Source organism: Mizuhopecten yessoensis, unplaced genomic scaffold, assembly GCF_002113885.1.
Source record: "Mizuhopecten yessoensis strain PY_sf001 unplaced genomic scaffold, ASM211388v2 scaffold10759, whole genome shotgun sequence".
Classification (NCBI taxonomy): Eukaryota; Metazoa; Mollusca; class Bivalvia; order Pectinida; family Pectinidae; genus Mizuhopecten; species Mizuhopecten yessoensis.
This window is the reverse complement of record NW_018408707.1, coordinates 890,901-914,926: the sequence shown is the minus strand read 5'-3', so window position 1 is coordinate 914,926 and position 24,026 is coordinate 890,901. Positions and strand designations below refer to the sequence as shown.

Below are 24,026 nucleotides of genomic sequence, written 5' to 3'. Positions count from 1 at the left end.
GGTCGGTGGGGATTTAAAAATAACGGGTATTTTTTTTTATTAATTTTGAAGGGGACTATTATTTAAGAAATTAAAAGAAATTCAGAACACAGTGATTCAGACCAGTACTTGTATTCATTTTCCATTACATATTTAGGTCTTTTAAATTAGTATATGGCATTAAATTATGTTGAGTGCATTCAAGAGATATAAAAAAAGATAGGGTCGATGTTAAAAACTAAAGGGTCGGCCGGGTACCTGAAACATACATACATGCTTTTTGCTCAAGCAAGAATTTTGTGCTGAAGCCTTATTTCTTGTTTCGTATATAAAGTAATAAAAAAATCTTATTTTGTCAGTGATTTGGAAAAAAAAAGTTGGTTTGAGTAATGAATCCATGCCTAAGTATGAAAACGGCTTCAAGAATACGGACCTACAATGTAGGTTGTTCCAGTCCGGAACAGTTCTTGATGGTACATGGCACTAATAGTACAGTTTGTCTCCAACTCCACATTTTGGCCTTTAACACAGTTATTTCAGATTCCAATGAATTCACTTTTAATGAGAGCGAGTGATTTCTGTCCCGGCCTAATTTGTTGTCAATTGGCTCTAAATGTTGAAGTCTCACTTCAAGTTTTTGGATTAACGATATAAAGTGGCTGAGTTGACTATTTTCACTTGCAGACAAATCTCCTCTAGTCTGGGTAAGTATCTCTGAAGTGGAGTTATCAGGCATGTTCATAGTTTATAGTTCTAGGTACACGCCACAGGTAACTTGGGGGAAATGAGTATTTGCGGCAGTCCGTTTTACAATGTGGAATGTGACAGGAGAAAGAGTGAATGTGTCGTGTCTGGCAAGTTGCAACTGTTATGCCAGGTATTTTTCTTTTACAATGGCTATACAAGAAACAATCTGACTGAGGAGAAGAGACCTAGACTGAGAGGCATGTCATTTATATAATACAAAAAACAGACTGAGCCCCGGAGAAGCCCCCGACTCGACTGGTACATATGAATATAGTTCGCCTTCAAGTAATTCAGCTATTGTCCTATTCGTCATGAAGGTGTGTTTTTTTATCCGTGTATTAACTTCCCCCCTGATCCCAAAGTGATGAAGTTTATGTATTAACAGGTTAAATGGCTGACTTTATCGAAGGCCTTAGAGAAATCCAAAACGAGAACATATGTCCGTTTTCTGGTTTCAATATTTTTGTGGCATCTTCAATGAATTCTTATACATGTAGTTGTGTTTCGCATGATCGTGACCCCTGAAGCCATGTTGGAAGGGGTATAAAATGTTATTACGATCAGCATGTGACATGATGTTGCTTGCTACTATATGTTACGATTAGCATGTGACATGATGTTGCTTGCTACTATATTTTACGATCAGCATGTGACATGATGTTGCTTGCTGCTATATGTTACGATCAGCATGTGACATGATGTAGCTTGCTACTATATGTTACGATCAGCATGTGACATGATGTAGCTTGCTACTATATGTTACGATCAGCATGTGAAATGATGTTGCTTGCTACCATATGTTACGATCAGTATGTGACATGATGTTGCTTGCTACTATATGTTATGATCAGCATGTAACATGATGTTGCTTGCTACTATATGTTAAGATCAGCATGTGACATGATGTTGCTTGCTACTATATGATACGTTTCGCATGATCGTGACCCCTGAAGCCATGTTGGAAGGGGTATAAAATGTTATTACGATCAGCATGTGACATGATGTTGCTTGCTGCTATATGTTACGATCAGCATGTGACATGATGTAGCTTGCTACTATATGTTACGATCAGCATGTGAAATGATGTTGCTTGCTACCATATGTTACGATCAGCATGAGACATGATGTTGCTTGCTACTATATGATACGATCAGCATGGAACATGATATTGCTTGCTACTATATGTTACGATCAGCATGGGACATGATGTTGCTTGCTACTATATGTTACGATTAGCATGTGACATGATGTTGCTTGCTACTATATTTTACGATCAGCATGTGACATGATGTTGCTTGCTGCTATATGTTACGATCAGCATGTGACATGATGTAGCTTGCTACTATATGTTACGATCAGCATGTGACATGTTGTTGCTTGCTACAATATGTTACGATCAGCATGTGACATGATGTTGCTTGCTGCTATATGTTACGATCAGCATGTGACATGATGTTGCTTGCTATTATATGATACGATCAGCATGTAACATGATGTTGCTTGCTACTATATGTTACGATAAGCATGTGACATGATGTTGCTTGCTACCATATGATACGATCAGCATGTGACATGATGTTGCTTGCTGCTATATGTTACGATCAGCATGTGACATGATGTAGCTTGCTACTATATGTTACGATCAGCATGTGAAATGATGTTGCTTGCTACCATATGTTACGATCAGCATGAGACATGATGTTGCTTGCTACTATATGATACGTTTCGCATGATCGTGACCCCTGAAGCCATGTTGGAAGGGGTATAAAATGTTATTACGATCAGCATGTGACATGATGTTGCTTGCTGCTATATGTTACGATCAGCATGTGACATGATGTAGCTTGCTACTATATGTTACGATCAGCATGTGACATGGTGTTGCTTGCTACCATATGTTACGATCAGTATGTGACATGATGTTGCTTGCTACTATATGATACGATCAGCATGTGACATGGTGTTGCTTGCTACCATATGTTACGATCAGTATGTGACATGATGTTGCTTGCTACTATATGTTACGATCAGTATGTGACATGATGTTGCTTGCTACTATATGTTATGATCAGCATGTAACATGATGTTGCTTGCTACTATATGATACGATCAGCATGTGACATGATGTTTCTTGCTACTATATGATACGATCAGCATGTAACATGATGTTGCTTGCTACTATATGATACGATCAGCATGGGACATGATGTTGCTTGCTACCATATGTTACGATCAGTATGTGACATGATGTTGCTTGCTACTATATGATACGTTTCGCATGATCGTGACCCCTGAAGCCATGTTGGAAGGGGGATAAAATGTTATTACGATCAGCATGTGACATGATGTTGCTTGCTAGCATATGTTACGATCAGCATGTGACATGATGTTGCTTGCTATTATATGATACGATCAGCATGTAACATGATGTTGCTTGCTTCTATATGTTACGATCAGCATGGGACATGATGTTGCTTGCTACTATATGTTACGATTAGCATGTGACATGATGTTGCTTGCTACTATATTTTACGATCAGCATGTGACATGATGTTGCTTGCTACCATATGTTACGATCAGCATGTGACATGATGTTGCTTGCTACTATATGCCCTAAGAGTTTACTGCATATGCAAGTAAGAGAGATGGGCCTGTAATTTTCTGGTTTGTACTTTGTTACTTTTTTTCATTAATTGGTGATACATGGGTCACTTCCAGTCAGATGGTATAGCACCAGTTTCTGTTGAACGATTGATTAATAATGTAAGGATAGGCGAGATTTCATTAGGCATTTCCTTTAGAAACTGGGGTTTTATATTTTCAGGTCCTGCAGCTTTTGATTCGATAATTTTCGAACACCTTCATTATTGATCATGATGAAACAAGGCAATCCATAGTCCCCCACCGGTAATGATTTCTATATTTAACAAACAGTACACTTGTGTCAGGATGTACCTACTGTTAGGAATGTGTTCCGATACATACTTCTCGCAATCCGCCATTCGTAGATGTCCTTGTGTTAGTTACTCAATGTGAATTAGTACAGAAGATATGCCCCGGACAAACTTCTCGGATCAAAGTAGTCTTTTTGTCTCATCCACAAGGTGGCGCACGCTGCGCCTTCAATTTTGCTTTGACAGATGCCCGGTAACCAAGGTGTGGAAGCAACGCGATTTTTAGCAAATGTAACAGTTGTTGATGATTGTAGATAGACACGTCATGATCAACAAATACTGGTATGATAGTTCTCCGATTTATTGTGCGCAGTCATGCCTCCATGAACATAGAAAATGAATTACCCATGAAATTGTATAATAATTACATTTCAGATAGTATAAACTTCACCCATAACTCACATATACATGTAGTTATATACGAGTATAGTTATAAAAATTACAAAAGTTACATAATCTCTAGATTTACATCATACTTACGTATATGCATACACATGTGATATTGAACATATGATGTAAATCTGATCTTACTCAGTATTTATGGATACGGAGATAACTAAATAAAGAGTACAATAAAAAACATTCACTAATACATTATTAAAAGTATAAAACAATATTAGAAAACTGAACCTATTTGTGGAACGGGGCCATTTCTAGTTGTTAAGAATTATCCTGAGAGTTTTACATGTATTCGTATTATCTGTATAACAAAGAAAGACAAACGTATAAAAATACAATTAAAATAACACATTATTTAAACAATAACTGGTTGTCTGGATGTAATTATTGTTGATATAATTACAAGTGGCCTCTGGCAAATCTACCATACACGCATACACAACACACATGAAGAACATGCCTTCATGTGATTTGTGTATGCGTGAATGTGTGTATGTGTGCTGGAGACAGGGTTGCTTTGTTTAACACCCTATAAATAGCTAAGCCTATTTAAAGAGGTGCCGTCATGCGATTTGTGTATGCGTGCATGTGTGTATGTGTGCTGGAGACAGGGTTCGGGTATTGGTATTGTTTTGTTTAACGCCCTATAAATAGCTAAGCCCATTTAAAGAGGTGCCGTCATGTGATTTGTGTAAGCGTGCATGTGCGTATGTGTGCTGGAGACAGGGTTCGGTTTTGGTATTGTTTTGTTTAACACCCTATAAATAGCTAAGCCCATTTAAAGAGGTGCCGTCATGTGATTTGTGTAAGCGTGCATGTGTGTATGTGTGCTGGAGACAGGGTTCGGTTTTGGTGTTGTTTTGTTTAACGCCCTATGAATAGCTAAGCCCATTTAAAGAGGTGCCGTCATGTGATTTGTGTATGCGTGCGTGTGTGTATGTGTGCTGGAGACAGGGTTCGGTTTTGGTATTGTTTTGTTTAACGCCCTATAAATAGCTAAGCCCATTTAAAGAGGTGCCGTCATGTGATTTGTGTATGCGTGCATGTGTGTATGTGTGCTGGAGACAGGGTTCGGTTTAGGTATTGTTTTGTTTAACGCACTATAAATAGCTAAGCCCATTTAAAGAGGTGACGCCATGTGATTTGTGTATGCGTGCATGTGTGTATGTGTGTATGTGTGCTGGAGGCATGGTTTGTTTGTTTGTTTGATTTTGTTTAACGTCCTATTAACAGCTAAGGTCATTTAAGGACGGCCTCCCCTGTGTGCAAGATGCATGCGTGTAATGTATGTGTGTGTATTTTGGGAGGCTGCGATATGTTCGTGTTTGTCTTCTTCTAATAGCGCGGAACTGATGCCGACTTTAAAGTGCTACCTCACTGAAACATACTGCCGAAGACACCCAGCAGGACGCCCCACCCGGTCACATTATACTGACAACGGGCGAACCAGTCGTCCCACTCCTTATTTGCTGAGCGTTAAGCAGGAGTAGAAACTGCCATTTTTAAAGACTTTGGTATGTCTCGGCCAGGGGACAGAACCCAAAGCCTTCCTCACAGGGGCGAACGCTCAACAAATGGCCAAAAGTGAGGCATTGTCAAGGGAGACATTAGGAAAAAGAAAGTTATTTAGAAAGGAGAGAAGAGATAAGGTCCCAAATTTAGTCGCCTCTTACGATCATGCAATTTGGGGCAGCAGGAACAATTCTTACGCCCTACTTGGAGGCATGGTATGTTGGTGTGATTGCCTCCTTGTGATAGCGCGGATTTGATGCCGACTTTATAGTGATTTGAAGAACGGAAAGAAAAAAATAGAGGTTTCAACTATTGCAATGAGGGCAGCAAATCAATTTCGGTAACTGCAATATCCCTAAGCACAGACGGGGGACTATATAGGCTATGCCTGTTGCCCAATTCCTTTTGTACAGAGAATAAACAAATACAAAAAGTATAACAAATGATGCTATGGGGAAGCAGATCAGTGTTGGCTTCATCAATATCCCCTAAGCAGACGACAGAAGAAAAACCCCGATTCTGCAGGACTGGTTTAATTGGTTTGGTTTGGTTTTATTTTGTTTAACGTCCTATTAACAACGAAGGTTATTTATGGGTGTGCCTCCACGTGTATGCGTGCCTGCGTGTGTGTATGCAGGAGACGGGTTTGTTGGTGTGCTTGCCTCCTTGTGATAGTGCGGATCCCGGATCTCGTGCCGACTTTAAAGCGCACTTGCATAAATCGTCTCAAACGATACACAAGCGGTTGGATACAGTAGGCCTGTTTATGCCCCCGAACCAGTGGGTTCAAACGTGCAGAAAGGAAATCGAGTGAATCAAATATCGGGCTTTAAAAGTAAATATTGAACAAAGATAAATGGGGTAACATAAAAAGTTTTCAAAGCAAGTAATTGTGTTTACCTATGCGTGGGATCAAACTGACTCTTACTTAAGGAACACTGTGTATTACGACACGGCATATGAACATAATTTTGTCATAAAAAGTCTAAGACCCAACAAAACTACTGCAACGATGATGACAACGGGGACAGGGTGGATAAAATGATCGGTGTTTCAACGACATTGTTAGGGTCTATTTATTCAGTATCGTTGGTTCAACTTAAAGTTAAATACAACTTTCAAATAGACACATTTCACGACACTCTTACTTGGTTGTATTAAAAAAACAGTGCAAATCAATTTCTGAATTGAAGAGACTGAAGCATAAGGCAATCCGATAATTAGCATGCAGAAAATAAATTAGAACTTGGTAAATAATATTTTCATTTTCACATATTCTTATCTGCAAAATGGTGGCGTAATTTAAAATCGAACAATTAACTACAGACTTTTCAACTATTCAAATATCTTAATTATTAGGCTCCTTTATGCATGTGCAAAATTGCTGGTTAATGATCACCGTATTATTGCCAAAATACTGTAACTACGTTTTGGAAACTTTAACTTTGCGGCATAGCTATAACATCTGGATCCTGGTACTAAGTGAAATTGTAGTATAAATCGAATTAATGTTTCAATAAATGATTAATTAATTAAATTGGTAATACCGCCATAACCACGTTTTTACCGCCATAAAATTTAATTAATTAAACATTTATTGAAAGAAATCCATGCATTCTTGAACTTTCAACGAACCTGTCATTTAAAATTTCTTTGAAATTGAGAAAAAAGAAATAGAATATTTCTCATTTGAGGAAACATTTTTTTAATTTCAATTATAAAACATAAAACAAATACATATATAGTACCTTGACATCATTGCATAAAGCAGAAAAATATGTTAAAAGTAAATAGATATTGCAGACCCCCTTCTTATATAAAGAAAATGATAAATACAAAATTAACTTCACAAACTACATAACAGTTTTATACATGTTAAGCAATAGGATATAGCAAACACGCCACATGACATGACCGATACTCCAACAATGAACTCTCGACTGTGGCTCTAACCAAGTAATCTGCCTGTTTAACTGTAATTACTTTCGAGGCCAGTTTTATTAAGTCCTGCCAGTGCACTGCTACTTCGCAACCTTGGCACCCATAATAAATAACGCCGATTTCATTTAACTATTGTTAATGTACACAGAGGCTAGTATTGTATTACACGAAATCGAATGTTACCTGCGCTCATGTTTAATGAGCCAAGCTCGCTTACCGTAGTAAGACGTCATTGGTAAATGTCTTTGTTGTTTATTTGGCTATAAGATGTTTTTTGGGTTATATTTACATTTGCCCCCGCGCCATCCCATTACAACAGTGTTAGAGGGCAAGTGTAATTATATAGGCTATAATTACAACTGCTCGACTATAATTACAACTGCCTGTTTCAGGTGTAGGAATATGTAAACAAACAAAATGGCCGCCTGAAATGTATTTTAAGGCAGGGCAAATGGTTTTTGTAGGAATATGTCTTAAAAAAGAAAAACATGTAAATATAAAAAATATCTGGTTGTCTGGATGTAATTATTGTTGATATAATTACAAGTGGCCTCTGGCATATCTACCATAAAACCCTAGCGGGTTTTATGGGATTTGCCAGAGGCCACTTGTAATTATATCAACAATAATTACATCCAGACAACCAGTTATTGTTTAAATATATGTTTGTTTGTGTTAAACGTCCTCACAACAGTCAGGATCATATGAGGACGGATGCCTAAGGTGATACTGCCAGAAAGAGAACGAGGACAGAAATAAAAGAAGACAACAATTCCGTCTTTGCATATTGCAGAGTTATCTTCTCTTGTGAGCAGGAATTGATTGTTACGTCATTGGTTTGTGTGAGAAAATTACGTCGTTTTCTCAAAAATTGATGACGTTACTCTCACAAACAAATGACGTAACAATCAATACCTGCTCTCAAGAGCAGATAACTCTGCAATACGCAAAGACGGAATAAGAGGTAAAGATGGTCTGAATCGCTCACATGGATAATAAAGCAACCATGGAGAATTATTCTTCCACCTATTTCCAAATATTGTCTCTGTGTCTCAGCAACACTCGTCCCTCATTAGGTCCACTCTTTCTCTCAAATGAATTCGGTTGGATTTTAATCATTAATATCAATTTCCCCTAGTTCTGCAGGGGGCCACATAGTCGCCTCCTACGATTGTGCAGTGGGATTAAGTAGAACTTTTCTTTCACCGTATCTGCACGGATAGGGTAAAGAACGGGTTGTATGCTGCTAACATAAACGTTATCTTAATTATTATTGGTATAGTTTTCACATGATTAACAACAGGTTTCTGTTTGATATATAATTTGGGGTGATACAGGCTGTTTAGGTAAGCCTACATAGGACACTTCTACTTGCAGTATTACTCACCCGTGAATAACATTGTTCCTAGATCGGTTGTAACATGTATTACCCTGCAATATTTTTGTTATTCATGTTCCGTTTTTTGGGCACGGATCTCATTTATTACCGGGCCTCTTTCGCATCACCTTACACATTTTAAAGGATCATAAAAATTCGTTTGTTTAAACTTTGATATATATTACAATATTTCAAAAGTGCAATGCCATTGGCGTGTGTTATGATCGCCTTTCAAGATATAAGGAGGAAGGCTCTGCTGGTGGCTTTCTTAGTCCCTGAAGTTTACCGTAAGCTTGATGGACTCGGATATCTCCTTCCAATAGTGGCATGGTTCATAATAATGTACTCATTGATAATTAAAAATGAACCAATACTCTCCGTATTTCAATGTTCATATAACAAAGGACGCCTAGCATTATCAGCATTATCGATGAGTTCTAGAAGGTTTGGATTGGTTTATATTGTTTAACCTCCTATTAACAGCTAAGGTGTCCCCAAGTAGAGGGCACAAAAGAAAATTGTGCAGGGTGGGGTCGCGTATTAGTCGCCACTTAAGATACATGCAGTGGGTTACAAGCAGATGCATTCTTTTTCTCTATCTCCGACCTGCAGGATGGAGTTCGAGAAGGGTAAGGCAGCTGTATTGACGTGCCGTATGTATTACTAAATTTTAATTGTGCAATGACATGTGTGTGTCTTACGTTCCTTTTTTTAATACGTTTAGTATCCATTTTGGTTTGGTTTAGTATTGTTTAACGTCCTTTCAACAGCTATGGTCATTTCAGGACGGTCTCCCTTGTGTGCAAGATGGATGCGTGTAGTGTATGTGTGTGTGTTTTGTGAGTCTGCGATATGTTCGTGTTTGTCTCCTTGTGATAGCGCGGAACAGATTTTATAGTGCTACCTTACTGGAACACTGCGAAGACACCCAGCAGGACACCCCACCCGGTCACATTATACTGACAACGGGCGAACCAGTCGTCCCACTCCTAAATTGCTGACCGTTAAGCAGGAGTAAAAACTACCATTTTTACAGATTCTTGTATGTCTCGGCCAGGGGACAGAACCCAAAGCCTTCCTCACAGGGGCGAACGCTCAACTATAGTCCAAAAGTGAGGCATTGTCAAGGGAGACATAAGGAACAAGAATGTTGTTTAGAAAGAAGAGAAAAGATAAGATCCAAAGTTTAGTCGCCTCTTACTACCATGTAATGGGGGCAGCAGGTGCAATTCTTACGCCCTACCTACAGTGACTGAGTATTAAAAGGGACTACCATTATATGTCATAATACCTGTGCTTTTGGGTTGTGATTTATAATGTACTAATTTGAAACACTACATCCGAACAACACTATGGAAGATTAATGGCAATTTCGGCTAGATATTTTCTATAAAAGAATCCAGTTTCTAATTGCCAGCAAGCTCATTTATAAGTTGAAATTATAATGAATACTTTATCTGTTAAAATATTCAAATTTAAATAATACTGAGATATGTGTTAGTTATATTTATGATACCTTCTGTTGCCAAAACGCTTTTCAACGACGACAATATGATGCAAAAGGAATGAGGAGTACGGAGGTTGTTTTAATAAATATAGCATAAATAAAAACGTTTTTCTAGAGACCACTGAGCATGAACGTCATACGATGTTACACAACACATGTAAGCTTACCCTTCCTATGTCACGCCGATAAATGAAGAGATGAAATGAAACGCATGACTATTAAAATATTGTTCGCCTGCTACACCTTGTATTATGTGTACTTTTATTACAGTGCCTGCATGAGCTACATTTATCTGAAGATTTGTTCAAACCAGACAAAAACGAACGGAAATAGTGTTAAATTTATTTGAAAAGACTATCCAGACAATCAAGATGTTATGTTAAATCCCATGAGGAACATTCAATGATGCAGTATTTAATTTTAGCATATCCGGGTCCGACGCATGCTGTTGAAATTGAAATTGATAGCTGATTTGATATTAAATTGGGCCCACTTCTCGGATTCTAGGGCTGTGTCAAGGTCTAGATTTGCGTACCATCGAACTGTCATCACAGCATACTAATTTAATCAAGTTTGGAAACATTCCCGCTGAAAAAAACACATCTAAATGCGTTATATCCCTATATGAACTAAGGTAGCGTTTACTGGTAACCCACTCCAATGGGTGGAATGTGTGACGCAAGAGTACTGAGTACTGAAGTTCACAACTTTGTTAAGACAGCGGAGGACCTTCATAATGTGAAAAGGCGATACTAATACATGTGTGTCGCTTCTCAGGTAGTCTTGTAAGTGATAATTGTAATGTCCAGTTTTCAACACGTCACATATTTAGAAAAAATATAATGAACCTTAATCACTATTCGACTGATTGTTTGATTACAAAAATTCAAAATTCAGACCAGAAACATTTGAACAATTGTTATTGCATCATAATTTTCGAAGTACCCGATATGCTGACAAAACTTGAAGTGTTCGGTCAACGAAACGTTACACATATTCAAAAGATTAAATTTCTGAACATATGAAGCACGCCCACAGACATATGTTTTGTGTATTAAGATAAACCGGGTATAGCGTCATGCCTGAATGGTTTTGGACTACAGCCAAACATAGCAGCGGGTTTGCCCAATAACTACTTCCCTGTAGAGAGGCGAGACGCAGCTGTAGCATGGTAAGTGTTTATACTTATAAACAAAACAAATTATAGATAGATGGTCTAGATTCTGTGATAATACAATTTGTGAAATCACATATAATATATTTCAATGTGTCAATATGCGCTGATTAAGAAGTAGGCAGTATGATGTGTGAAGGTACTGTGTAGTGTGAAGACGGAACAGGATAAGTGGTGTAATGCTTAACATTCAACACTGCGTCACAGTGACTATACTTAAATATATTTAAATACCAGTATCAAGTGACAAAAATGCATGTTATACTCATCAGACTTATGTTGGATATGATAGGCTGTTTGGTCACCATGAACGGTACTACATCACAAAATTCCTAACATAGAAAACCAGTTATTCCTTGTACACTATGCTGATGTTGTTTACTATTGTATTACTGTAGTATTGTTTCATGGTAACTGTTTACCTTGTTTTTTTATGTTGTGATGTAACTGTTCATGTTTCTGTCGTGATAAAGGGTGGATTGCCCTGAAATTTTACAAATTCCTATGCCTGTACTGTCGCTTTACTTATTTGTCCATATATCTATTATTATAAGTAATGTGCATCAATCGAACGTTTGTTTCGATCCAGTGCCCTTATTGGATCATACTGTCGGTATTGCTTACGAGGCTTGTACAACACCCGGTTTTTATTGCTTACATTACCTGTATACTACCATACCTATGCGGTAGCTCACGAATATAATTGCACGTAAGATATACAAACCATTCTTTTGTTGTTTTTTCTCCAAATACCGACCAAGCAAAAGGGCACAACTAGGGATATATTTACCACGAACATCAGTTTAAAAATAAATATAAATAACTATATATATAACTGATAAAATAAAGAATAGACAGCTTTTACAAGTATTTAACGTAAGGGTAAACTAGTGTTAAATTTACGGTAAACTTTATTTAAATTCATTTGCAAATGTTGTTATGTGTTCAGTTTTTATTTCTCGGGATTTTGTTTTGTTTACGCAGATCATGAGCAAGATCTTTGCACGTTCTTTCAATAGTTAAATACCTTGGAAATGAAAGCTGCAAAAATGAAAGGAAGGATAGTTAGTTAATTATTGAATTCTTAACCGCCGACACAGAAGAGGTATTTAGGGCCAATAAAGGGTAAATAAAACAAAGTGGCTATGGTAAAATACATCTTTTAGAACAGGACAACAGTTTTAGGTAGGATAGAATTGTTGCGATTTATCGTTTATCGTATTGAGATTTGTTATATTATCATAAAAAATACGTCGCGTTGGTTGAAGAACAATGCAATCTAATATCGAGTGTTTAATGCAAATGGTTCCTGACATGCTATGCATTGACGCTTGTCATCACATTTGAGTAAATAAGAATTGGCAATATATGAATGGTAGATACACATGCGTACAAAACATGTCCCCTTGGTAATTATTTGAACCATGTGCGAATTTGTCAGTGATTAATTTATACGTACAACAAATAGAATATTTTTGGTTTAATGTCTTATATATATATGATATAGATAGCTCTATGCCTCCAGAAGGCAACACTCATCGATATTAAAGGACTAAAGGAACGGAGAAAGTAGAATGCCTTTCAGAAAGCACATATATCATTATTTGAACCAATAATAGGGAGTAACTCAGCCAAAAACAAAATTGGGGCCTTTTTGTTTATTTTTAAATGTACAATTTTCGGGTATTATTACTAGTGGACCTGTAAATATTTATGCAGGCCTTGTAGAGCGTTGTCAAGGCTAGCATGTAAGCAGCATCAGATTACTAGGTCCGACCTTATTTCATAAATGAACAACTCTGGTCTAACCGGTTCAACCGTTTAGATAGCTATGAACGAAAACCGCCTTGATGTTTATTGATAACATTAATAATTTGGAAGTGTTTGAAAGTGATGAAACATATGCCTTGCAATATGTGTCGTTAAGGTAGATATGAATGACCTGATATAAATAATACAAGTAACGATTTCCGCTCGTACGATACATCAAAGACATGACACTCTCCCAATACATATAGATAAGATCTGAAAACAATTCTCATATCAAATTGTATACTTCAACTGTTGTTATAATCATATACAAAAGTATAAATACAAACAAACATTGAGAGTTTTGTTTGGTTTTATTTTGTTTAACGTCCTATTAACAACTGAGGTCTTTTAAGGACGCACCTTCCATGTGTGCTGTGGATGCGTGCATGTGTGTATGTGTGCATGTGTGTATGTGTGCATGTGTGTATGTGTGTATGTGTGTATGTGTGTATGTGTGCATGTATGTATGTGTGTATGTGTGAATGCGTGCATGTGTGTATGTGTGCATGTGTGCATGTGTGCATGTGTGTATGTGTGTATGTGTGCCGGAGACAACGTATGTTGGTGTAACATTGAGAGTAAAACCATCAAAATATTAGTAATCCAAGTGGATTTATTTTCTACTGATGATGTAGCCATTTAAACAAATCATTCAATCGATTAATCAATATTAAATCAATCAAATCAACAGCTTGATTAGAAAGGTTCAGTGCATGAACATGTTTTATTTTATTCAAGGCGGATATACCCATCAGTTAACATATTGTGTAGCTTAATTGATAGCAATGACCTTTTTAATGGGCATGTACGAGGGTCATTTATTAACTTCTATCAATAGTGTCAGGAGTCACACATATATTGAAAGAAGAAAACATACCTGGATATCATTATGAACTTGTAAAAAAGCTGCCATCGTGATCGACATAATGTTTAAAAGCGCTAGCAAAGAATACTTCCTGTTAACGTAATTAACACGATACCAAGTTTAAGATGTTTTAAATGACGAAAAAGAGGAAGTTTACTTTTTAAATATTTGACACATTCTAATGACTACTGAAGATTGGGGTTCTGATTGGGTTACCTAAAACATTTCCTTTTTTTCCTTATTTGTCACACTTGCAATTCACTTAATTCTATACAACTCCCCAGTTTACGTACCGATCAATATAATTATTTGACAGCACGGATATAAGAGACATATAAGCATTCATAAATAGATGTTTAATAAAGTCGGTGTATATCTTTTCAACATCTAAACAATATCGTTGCAGACTTGTACCTGTGTATAAACAGACTTTCTACCTTATGTTACGGCCCGATAAGTTCATGACGACGCATTAACGTTTTAAATCATATTCTATAGGAATGGTATGGTGTAATTAAATTATTTCAGGTGAACGCATTTGAATACGTCCCATTCCGTCAGATAACAGTACGAAACCAACTTCCTTGTTTATTACTTTATAACTTTAACTGCATATTCTGATTTAATGCAAGCTATACATATGCAATTAAAATATTTTGATAGCACAGATCAGCTGTCATCTCAGTTTTGTATTATTTTGTTTCACGTCCTATTAACAGCTAAGGTCATTAAACAATAACTCTCTATGTGTGTAGGGTATGCGTGCTTGTGTGTACAATGGTTGTGTGTTGGAGGCATGTTGGTGTGCTTGCCTCCTTGAGAGAGCGCGACTCAAATGCCGACTTAGAATGCTACCTCACCGAAATACCATGCCGAAGGCACCAAGCACATTATTCCAACCAGTTAAAGACAATATATGACCTGTTTAGTTTTTTTTAGTTTTTTTGTTCATGATTAACGGATCCTCGACAGCAGTAACATTAAAGTTTATAACATGCTATTAACATCTATGGTCATTTAAGACTGTGTCTCGATGTGTGTTGTGTAAGCGTGCATGTGTGTATGTGTGCCGGAGACAGGGTATGCTGGTGAACTTGTCTCCTTGTGATGGTGCTATCTCTCTAAAATACCATGCCGAAGGCACCCAGCACATCACTCCGCCCGGTCACATTATACTGACAACGGGTGCGCCAGTTGTTGCTATTACCCCAAACGTTGAACGTCAAGCAGGGAATAGCATCTACTACTTTTAAGGACTTTGGTATGTCCCTGCCTGGGGACAGAACCCATTGCCTTCCTCACCTTGGCGAATGTTAACATTAAAACCAAAAGTGAGTTGTTGCCAAGTAAGGCTCTAGGAAATAAAAGAGAGTTATAAGTAGAAAGAAATAGAAAGATCCCAAATAGTGCAATGGGTGCAACAGATTTATTGTGTTCGTTTTTGTGTTTCCTAATTGAGGGTAAAAAAGCAAATTCCCAATTCTGCAGGGGGTTCCGCATTAGTCACCTCTGATGGTATTTTTAAGCATTTGTAGAATAACTTCTTGTCTTATGAAACAAAAAACTAATGCTATTACGTAAATGATGATTTGATATGTGATTTTAATTAGAGGAATATACACAATGAAAGAAATTGATGAAGATAATGATGATGATGTAGATCGGGCGCTTTCCCTTTCTTGTCAGCTGCATTTGACGTCTTTGACCATGGCATACTTTATAAACGTCTGGAATACTCTTATGGAGTGGCTGATACCGAACTATGCTAGATACAGTCATACCTGAGTGAACGACGACAGTGTGTTGCCATCGGTTCTGCCACCTCACATGACAAAGTACTAGATTTCGGGGTTCCTCAAGGGTCGGTGTTAGGACCACGAAAATATTGTATGTACTCCAAACCGATTGGAGAGATTTGTCTCGCCATAGCTTTCGCTAGCATTGCTATGCTAATGACACACAAATGTACATGGTTATAAAACCATAGGACAGTTGAAATACAGTCTCAGAAAGTCTGGAAGATTGTCTGACAGATTACAGTATCTGGATGAACGCCAACATGCTTAAACTTAATCAGGAAAAGACGGAACTAATCGTCTTTTCTCAAAAGTGTCAGCAAACAATGGCTCCCCAGCTCAAGGTTGGTGCCAGAACTGTTGAGACTATTCCAGCTGTAAAAAACCTAGGGGTGTACTTTGACAGTTCTCTGAACATGGAGAAACAAGTGAATGCTATTGCCAAATCCTGTTACTACCAGAACAGGAACATCGGCTGTATTCGGCAGTTTCTAACTGCAGATGCATGCAAGATTATAGTGCATTCACTTGTTACCTCTCGGTTGGATTATGGTAACGCCCTGCTCTGTGGTATATCTGACAAACTAACTAGTCGTCTGTTGAGGGTTCAGAACACTGCAGCACGGCTAGTTACTCGTACTCGAAAGAGAGAGCACATTACACCTGCGCTTTATTTGTTGCACTGGTTACCTTACGATACAGGTCGCAGTACAAAATTCTGGTATACACATACAATGCACTGAATGGAACAGCTCCTCAGTACCTACAGGAACTTGTTACCCTGTATCAGCCGTCAAGATCACTGCGGTTAGAGTCAGAATCTGCTATTAGGAAGTCGAATACCCTGGACAAGTTCAAGAGGGACATAAAAACTCACCTCTTCACGTCTGCATTTTAGAATCTTTGTAAAGACGTCATGTAAATACCACCCTTTTATTTGTTCAATTATGTGCACATTGCTTGATAAATGTATGAAAGTGATTGCAAGCCTTTGTTGTTTGTTTTCACAATTACAACCGTTACTATTTTCCATATGTTGTAAAGCGCCTCAGAGTAATTTTACAAATTATATAGGGCGCTATTTAAATGCTGTATATTATTATTATTATTTGATATACGCATTTCGTTTTAAGAATGGCCAAGTTTTGACAATTTCGTTTAAAGTTTTCAAACTCTTTACGTTAAGGTATCAAATGTTTATCTACACCTATGGATAAACCAAAAAAGTTCTGGTATTTCAGAACGTCATTTTTCTATTAACTGTATGATCCCAAGTGACACGAGGAACGTAAATCTCTTATTCGTCGCCACTTTTTAGCGGAGGGTGACTTTTCAAATCTATCAGTAAAACAAGAAGTAATTACAAAAAAGCACCTTTCCGGAACCTGAATGTTGATAAAGTGTATATAGAGGCAGATCAGCCTCCCGAAACAGGCCTGTGTTTAATCAGTTCTCACTCTTATTTTCTTACGTCTAAACTCAAATGCCTGTGTTCTACGCGTGTCACGAGCCAAGATGCAGTTTGTTTTTGAATCTATTAGAGTTGCTACCGCGTTTAAGTGTTCTGCCAATGACCCGACCGTCAAAGAATATTTATCTATCTTCTAAGGCATTGAATTTAACAGAGTTTTAATAGACTGTCGTTATATAGTTGGGACTAGCTATGCACCAGTTAAAGCATCCGGGTACGTGTTTTACCTTTTTTTATTTTTTTTAAAGATCCCGAACGCTGCAATGGGTGCAGCAGATACATTTTGGTCGCTCCTATGTTCCCAAAAATATATTCACTAAAGTAAATGCCCGGTTCTGTAGGGGGTTCCTATGACACTATGAAATAGCCGATGGACAACTAATTTACGTTACATGTCTCTGAGAGAGGACACAAAACCCTATTATGGTCACAAACAAATACCTTACTACCAGACCCTATCGCACAACTTATCACTTTAATCTGACGATCTTTGTCACAGTTGTTTCCTCATTCTGGTGACTGTTCAAAACATATTTTTTTCTTGATATTTACGTCCTGTTGTTTTAAATATCTTATCACGGGTTTTCTATCCAACGATCGATTCTACCATACGTTGAAAACGTTTTTCATTTTTTTGTTTTACAAATACTTATAAATAGTAACGATGACCTTCGAACCCTGAAATATTTATGAAGCTCATGCTTCTAGGTTTTATCAAAACCGATTAAGAATTTTCTGGACCGATGACCCGGATTGGCTGGAATAGTAAGGACACTTGTAACACACTTTGTCCCCAACTCTATCCCCATTGCAAAAGAATGTCCCATTGCAGAAGAAATACCAGATTCTACGGGGATCGATTATACCCAAAAAAAGAATATTTACTGCAAATACGGTTAAGACAAATTTCAATACATTAAATTAAAAATGAAGTATCCGTAGATAATAATAATTATTATTATAAATGTTTGACGGCCCATCAACACAGGATAGACCATTAGGCCCAACAAATGGTCTATACAAACAAATAGTATCCGTAGAGGTAATTGATATAATGGATGATATTTGAGCCGACATTTGACATATTCTAATACTGTCATTCGACGACGTTCACTTACGTACGATAAGATGGTGACCCAGGATTCTTATTTTACATAATAATGTACTACATCCTCAACGGATTATGCGTAATTTTATTAAACCATGTGTTTACCTTAACGTTGGACGGTAATTCAATAAAACACCCAAGGTCGTTAAATCTCAAACGACCTAACGTTGGTGTATATTTACCAAGCATAATAGCTTTTCCATTACTGTGCTTTGCTAGAGACAAGTTGATTGTGTCTATCTTTTTTCTCGGTCGAGCAATCTAGCCCACGCAAATATGTCAGATCGAGTTATAAAAGGAATGTCTGCGTATCTCTCCATCAACCTACATTACACAGGTAAACGATTGGGTTTACATGATTTGTAATGCCGCATGACATGCATACTTAATGGTATATATTTCTAGCAACATGTTTATGATTTGAAAATCGGTGAACTTTTAATTATATATTTATTCAGAAACATATTTATCAATCTTACCGTATGCCTCGTTTTAAAGTTGTTGACATACACCTGAAAAATACATTTTAACAGAAAAGGAATGTATTTAAAGATCCACGTCCCACTGCACCTCCGTTTACCGTATACATAGTAACTTCCCCTTAACTTCGTTTTGAATATTTCGCTTTGTCTGGGGTTGAACTTATTCACAATATTGAAATGAAGACGGGTGCTAAATTGAAATTAAACGAATGAGCTTGCTTAAATTCATAATTATTTTGCATAGAAAATGCCTAGCCCTAGTTAATATGAAGCTTATTTAGGACCGTTTGTACGTAGTGTCTCAAGTAGCCCACTAAAAACGCCTGATAGTATTTCCTATTTATAGTAAGTTATGTCAAGGTTTAGACAATTTGATTTCAAACTTTCAAAGGCAGCATTTTCTTCGAGCAACAGGTTTGTCAGAATTCAAATTTTTAAAATACCAAACGACTGCTGTATGGCCCTGATTTATTTGTGACTGAAGAGGTATTCTCCATATATTTTAAGACACACGCAGCCCGACATTAGTTGCCTCTTACGATCACTTTACTAGAACATGCACAGGTACAATGTTAGCAGGGTCGTCAGATTTCTTGAGCATTCAACTACTAAGCTAGACTTTTCTTCCCATATGACGTCATCCTGCTGATTTTTTTTTATATTCGACACATTTTCTGCATACAAAATTACTTCAATTGACGGGAAACGTTTATTCTTGAGGGATGTGTCCTTCATTGGAACATACGTTCCCCTACTGTTTCATTGGAGTTCTCAATACTGTTTTGCTATTAACTGTGTTCCCGATCTATCTTAGCGTAAAGCCTATAATTTCAGAATACTTCTTTACGTGTTGACTCTGCTATACAGATGTATATACATATACCACTATTAACTTCCCCCAGTAACATTAATAGAGATTGTGTTTAGGTACAGATATAAATGTGACGTAATTTCACCCCTCTTCCGGAGTGCCAAGTTGATTAGTGGCAATAGAGTCCAGTCAAATTAACCGCATAATTATGTACCCGGAAGAAATAACGTAGAGTAATGTCATGCCTTTAAATCTGAACCTCTCAGCGCTGTAATCGCGTTTGTAGTAGTTGTGTATTGTTCTCCATTTATCCTCGAGTAAACTGACCTTGTTATCGACACCATCGTAATTCTCGCTGTGGTGGTTTCAAATGGAACACTTCTGGAACAATACCACCATTGAAGCGCTCGTTGTGTCGCTATTTGCGGGGATGGAAATCAATTTTTTTTTTTTTGTTAGTTTGTTTTGGGTTTAACGTCCTCACGACAGCTTAGGTCATATATGTCTAGGGAAAACAAAAAAGTCTTGCAATTTCGACAGCAGATCATGTTTTGTTTCTTAAGTGCTCCACTTTGCTGAAAACATAAATGAAAAGGGGGGGGGGGGCGTTAGTCGCTTCTAAAACACATAGACTAAAACCACTGGTCGTGGATCAGTTATTAACTCCCCAGCTGGCTGCCGTGGTCCGTCCGTCCGTCCGGCGTCATTTTTTTACTTAAACAACTTCTTCTGAATAACCAAAAGATCCAGTGTGATGATATTTGGGCAGTATGATGCTTGCATGATGAAGAGCTAACATGTTTGTTAAAATGAATAACCTTGACTTATTTTCAAGGTCACATGGGTCAAATATGAAAATCTTTAAACAACTTCTTCTCAATAATCAGAAGGCACAGGATAATGATATTTGGCTAATAACATACTGGCATGAGGGACTACTAGGTTTGTTCAAACGACTTATATTCAAGGTCACGGGGGTCAATTATCTAAAAAAAAAGCTTTCAAACTTCTTCTAAATAACCAAAATAACCAGGGTGATGGCATTTGGCCAATAATATCCTGGCATAAAGGGCTACCAAGTTTGTTCAAATGAATGACCTTGACTAATATTCAAGGTCACAGGGGGTCAAATATGTTTGAAATCTTTAAACATCTTTTTTTCTGAATAATCGTAAGGCCCAAAATCTTGATATTTGGCCATTAACATACTTGGATGAAGGGCTACAAAAATGTTCATACAAATGACCTAAGTTTATATTCAAGGTTACGGGGTCAATTGTCTCTGATTAAGGTTTAGGGTTATATTTGGCCTACATGTACGTGGATAAAGGGCTTCCAAGTTTGTTTATATGAATGACCTTCGCTCATATTGAAGGTCACATGGATGGTTAATATGTTGAAACCTTTCAAACAACTTGTTCCGAATAAACAAAAAGTCCAGGGTGATGATATTTGGCAAGCAGCATGCTTGATGAAGGGCTACCAAGTTTGATTAAATGAACGATCTTCGCCTATATTCACAGTGACAGAGGTCAAATATGTTGAAATGTTTTTAAACATTTTCTGAAAAACCAAAAGGTCCGGAGTGATGATATTTGGCTAGTAGCATGCTGGGATGAAGTGCTACCAAGTTTTTTCAAATAGAAGATTTTCCCCATTTTCAAGGTCACGGGGGTCAATTGTCTTTAAAAATAATTAAACAACTTCTTCTGAATAACCAAATGTCAAGGGTGATGATGTTTGTTCAACTTAATGTCCATGTTTGACTTTCACAGTCAAAGGGGTCAAATGTCTTTAAATCGTTAAACAGGTTCTTTTAAATGACTTTAAGTTAAGACACTTAAATTTTACCTGTTGTTTTATTTTAGTTCATTTTTAAGGTTACAACTGTGCGATTAATACCAGGTGAGCGATGTAGGCCCATTGGGCCTCTTGTATTTATGTGATTAGCGTCCTATTAACAGTCAAGGTCATTCACGGACACACCTCCAATGTTTAATTTATGTATGTGTGGTGGAGACGTTATGTTGGTCAGCTTGCAATAGCGTGGATCTGATGCCGACTTTAGAGGGCTACTTCACTGAAATATGACAAAAGTACCCAGCAAAGTATTTAACCTGGTCACATTATAATGACAACCAACCGTTTACCATTTTTTGTAAAATTTTAAGTTATTAAAACTATTATTTTGGGGACTTTGATATACATGTACGGACCAAGGGATAGAACTCATTATCTTTTCCAAAGGCATGGTATTGAAAAGCAACAAAAACAAAACAAAAATATGTGTGAAACTTTTTTATGAATTGCAAGGGAGTGTTAAGCCATGCAAAGTCGTTTTCGGAACCACATCCGACATAACACTCCAATTGGCAAGTCAAATACGATTTGTTTGTTTTAATTTGGTATGGTTTAGCAACTTATTAACAATTTGGGTCATATAGGGAGAGCCTATATATTTGCTTTTGGGTTTTACTGGTGTAAAGTTCAATGACGATTGTGTCCATACAGAAACAAGTCTGCTCAAGTATAATTTGAAGTGCTATCTAACTATCTAAATTACACATAATAACATAAATGCTGTAGATATGAATGTTAGGTCTTATGTCGCAGCAGAGCTTTGTAGTATCAAAAATAAAGTTTTAAAGGTAGATTAAGCAGCTAACTGCTAACTATGTGGTCTTCTGTTGAAATGGTACATGCATCAACACGAATGCACAACTATAGCTACACGTGTATTTGACGTAATGTTATGGTATTAAGCTGAAAGTAGACATACGTGCTTTAAGTTGATTAAACAATACTTCGTACTATATGCGTATACCACAATGTATACATTTTTTAATTTCTTATAACACCTATTCGTAGGAAAGTTTACGATTAAGTGACCTCGCAATAGCTACGTCCTGTAAGCTCACATGAAGATAGAGACCTTGCATATTGAAATAATTCTGAAACGGTTTGATCAAATACTAGTTGAAGAATATACTATTTGGGCCATAAGTTGTTCATTTTATTTTCTCATCACATTATTATCATTGTTTTGCCCTTTAGTACACTGATGAACCCTGAATGGCTGAAATGACAAAAGGGTACAGGCGAAATTTTTACTCAGTTTGACTTCTCCAACAACGTACTGAATTTTGAAGTTAGCGCCTCCCGCTATGTATTTCTAGTATTAATTTGATAGTTGATGGGATCATATAAGGGTCTATTCAGAGTGAAAGATCAGTGAACTGTTTTATGTTCTGGTCCAATTAACAATTGTAGTCATTTAAGGACGTGCCTCCATCTGTGTAATGTATGCGTGCGAGTGTGTGTGATGTGTGTGCCGGAGACAGGGTATGTTGTCGTATTTGCCTTCTTGCGTTTGGACACGTTAACAAGAATATTAGCAGTATTTGAACGTTATTGTTTTTGCTCCGTTTCTTCTTATTATTACATGTATTATTATTATTATTATTTCTTCCACTTTCTTCCACCGACGAGGTTTTCGACATGTTTCTCAAAAACCGTAGGGCGGAATTCAACGAAACTTTACATGAATGTTCGTGTAGGACAGGCGGTGCGATGATTTTATAAAAAATGATATATAGGGATATTAGGGGACTGCGAATTCAACCGAATAGGTTTCGTTGTCATAGCAACCATATAGCGACCGCACGAAGGCTTCTGATTGGTGGAAATTAAGATATTGTTCGATTTTGATGAAAATTGGTATATAGGGGTATATGTTTCGTTGCCATAGCAACCACATGGAGGCTTCTGATTGGTCGAAATTTAGCTATTGTTCGATTTTGATGAAAATTAATATACAGGGATAAAAGGGGACTGCGAATTCAAACGCATAGGTTTCGTTGCCAGAACAACCATACGAAGGCTTGTGATTGGTGGAAATTTAGATATTGTTCGATTTTGAAAAAAATTGGTATATATGGGAATAATCAAGGGGACTTCAAATTGAACCGGATAGGTTTGTTTGCAATATCAACCACACGGAGGCTTCTCATTGGTCTAAATTTTAGATATCGTTCGATTTTGATGAAAACTGGTATATATGGATATTAAGGGACTGCAAATTCAACCGCAT

The 24,026-nt window shown here is 37.1% G+C and overlaps 1 protein-coding gene across 1 annotated transcript in view; it reads left to right on the top strand.

The window, feature by feature from the left end:
* The first annotated feature begins 11,490 nt into the window (after positions 1–11,490).
* Positions 11,491–24,026, top strand: part of LOC110462193 (VWFA and cache domain-containing protein 1-like) — a 42,772-nt gene continuing 30,236 nt past the window's right edge. Inside the window, exon 1 of the mRNA XM_021516038.1 lies at positions 11,491–11,588. The gene's annotated coding sequence lies outside the window, so the exon portion shown is untranslated. The remainder of the gene's footprint in view (positions 11,589–24,026) is intronic.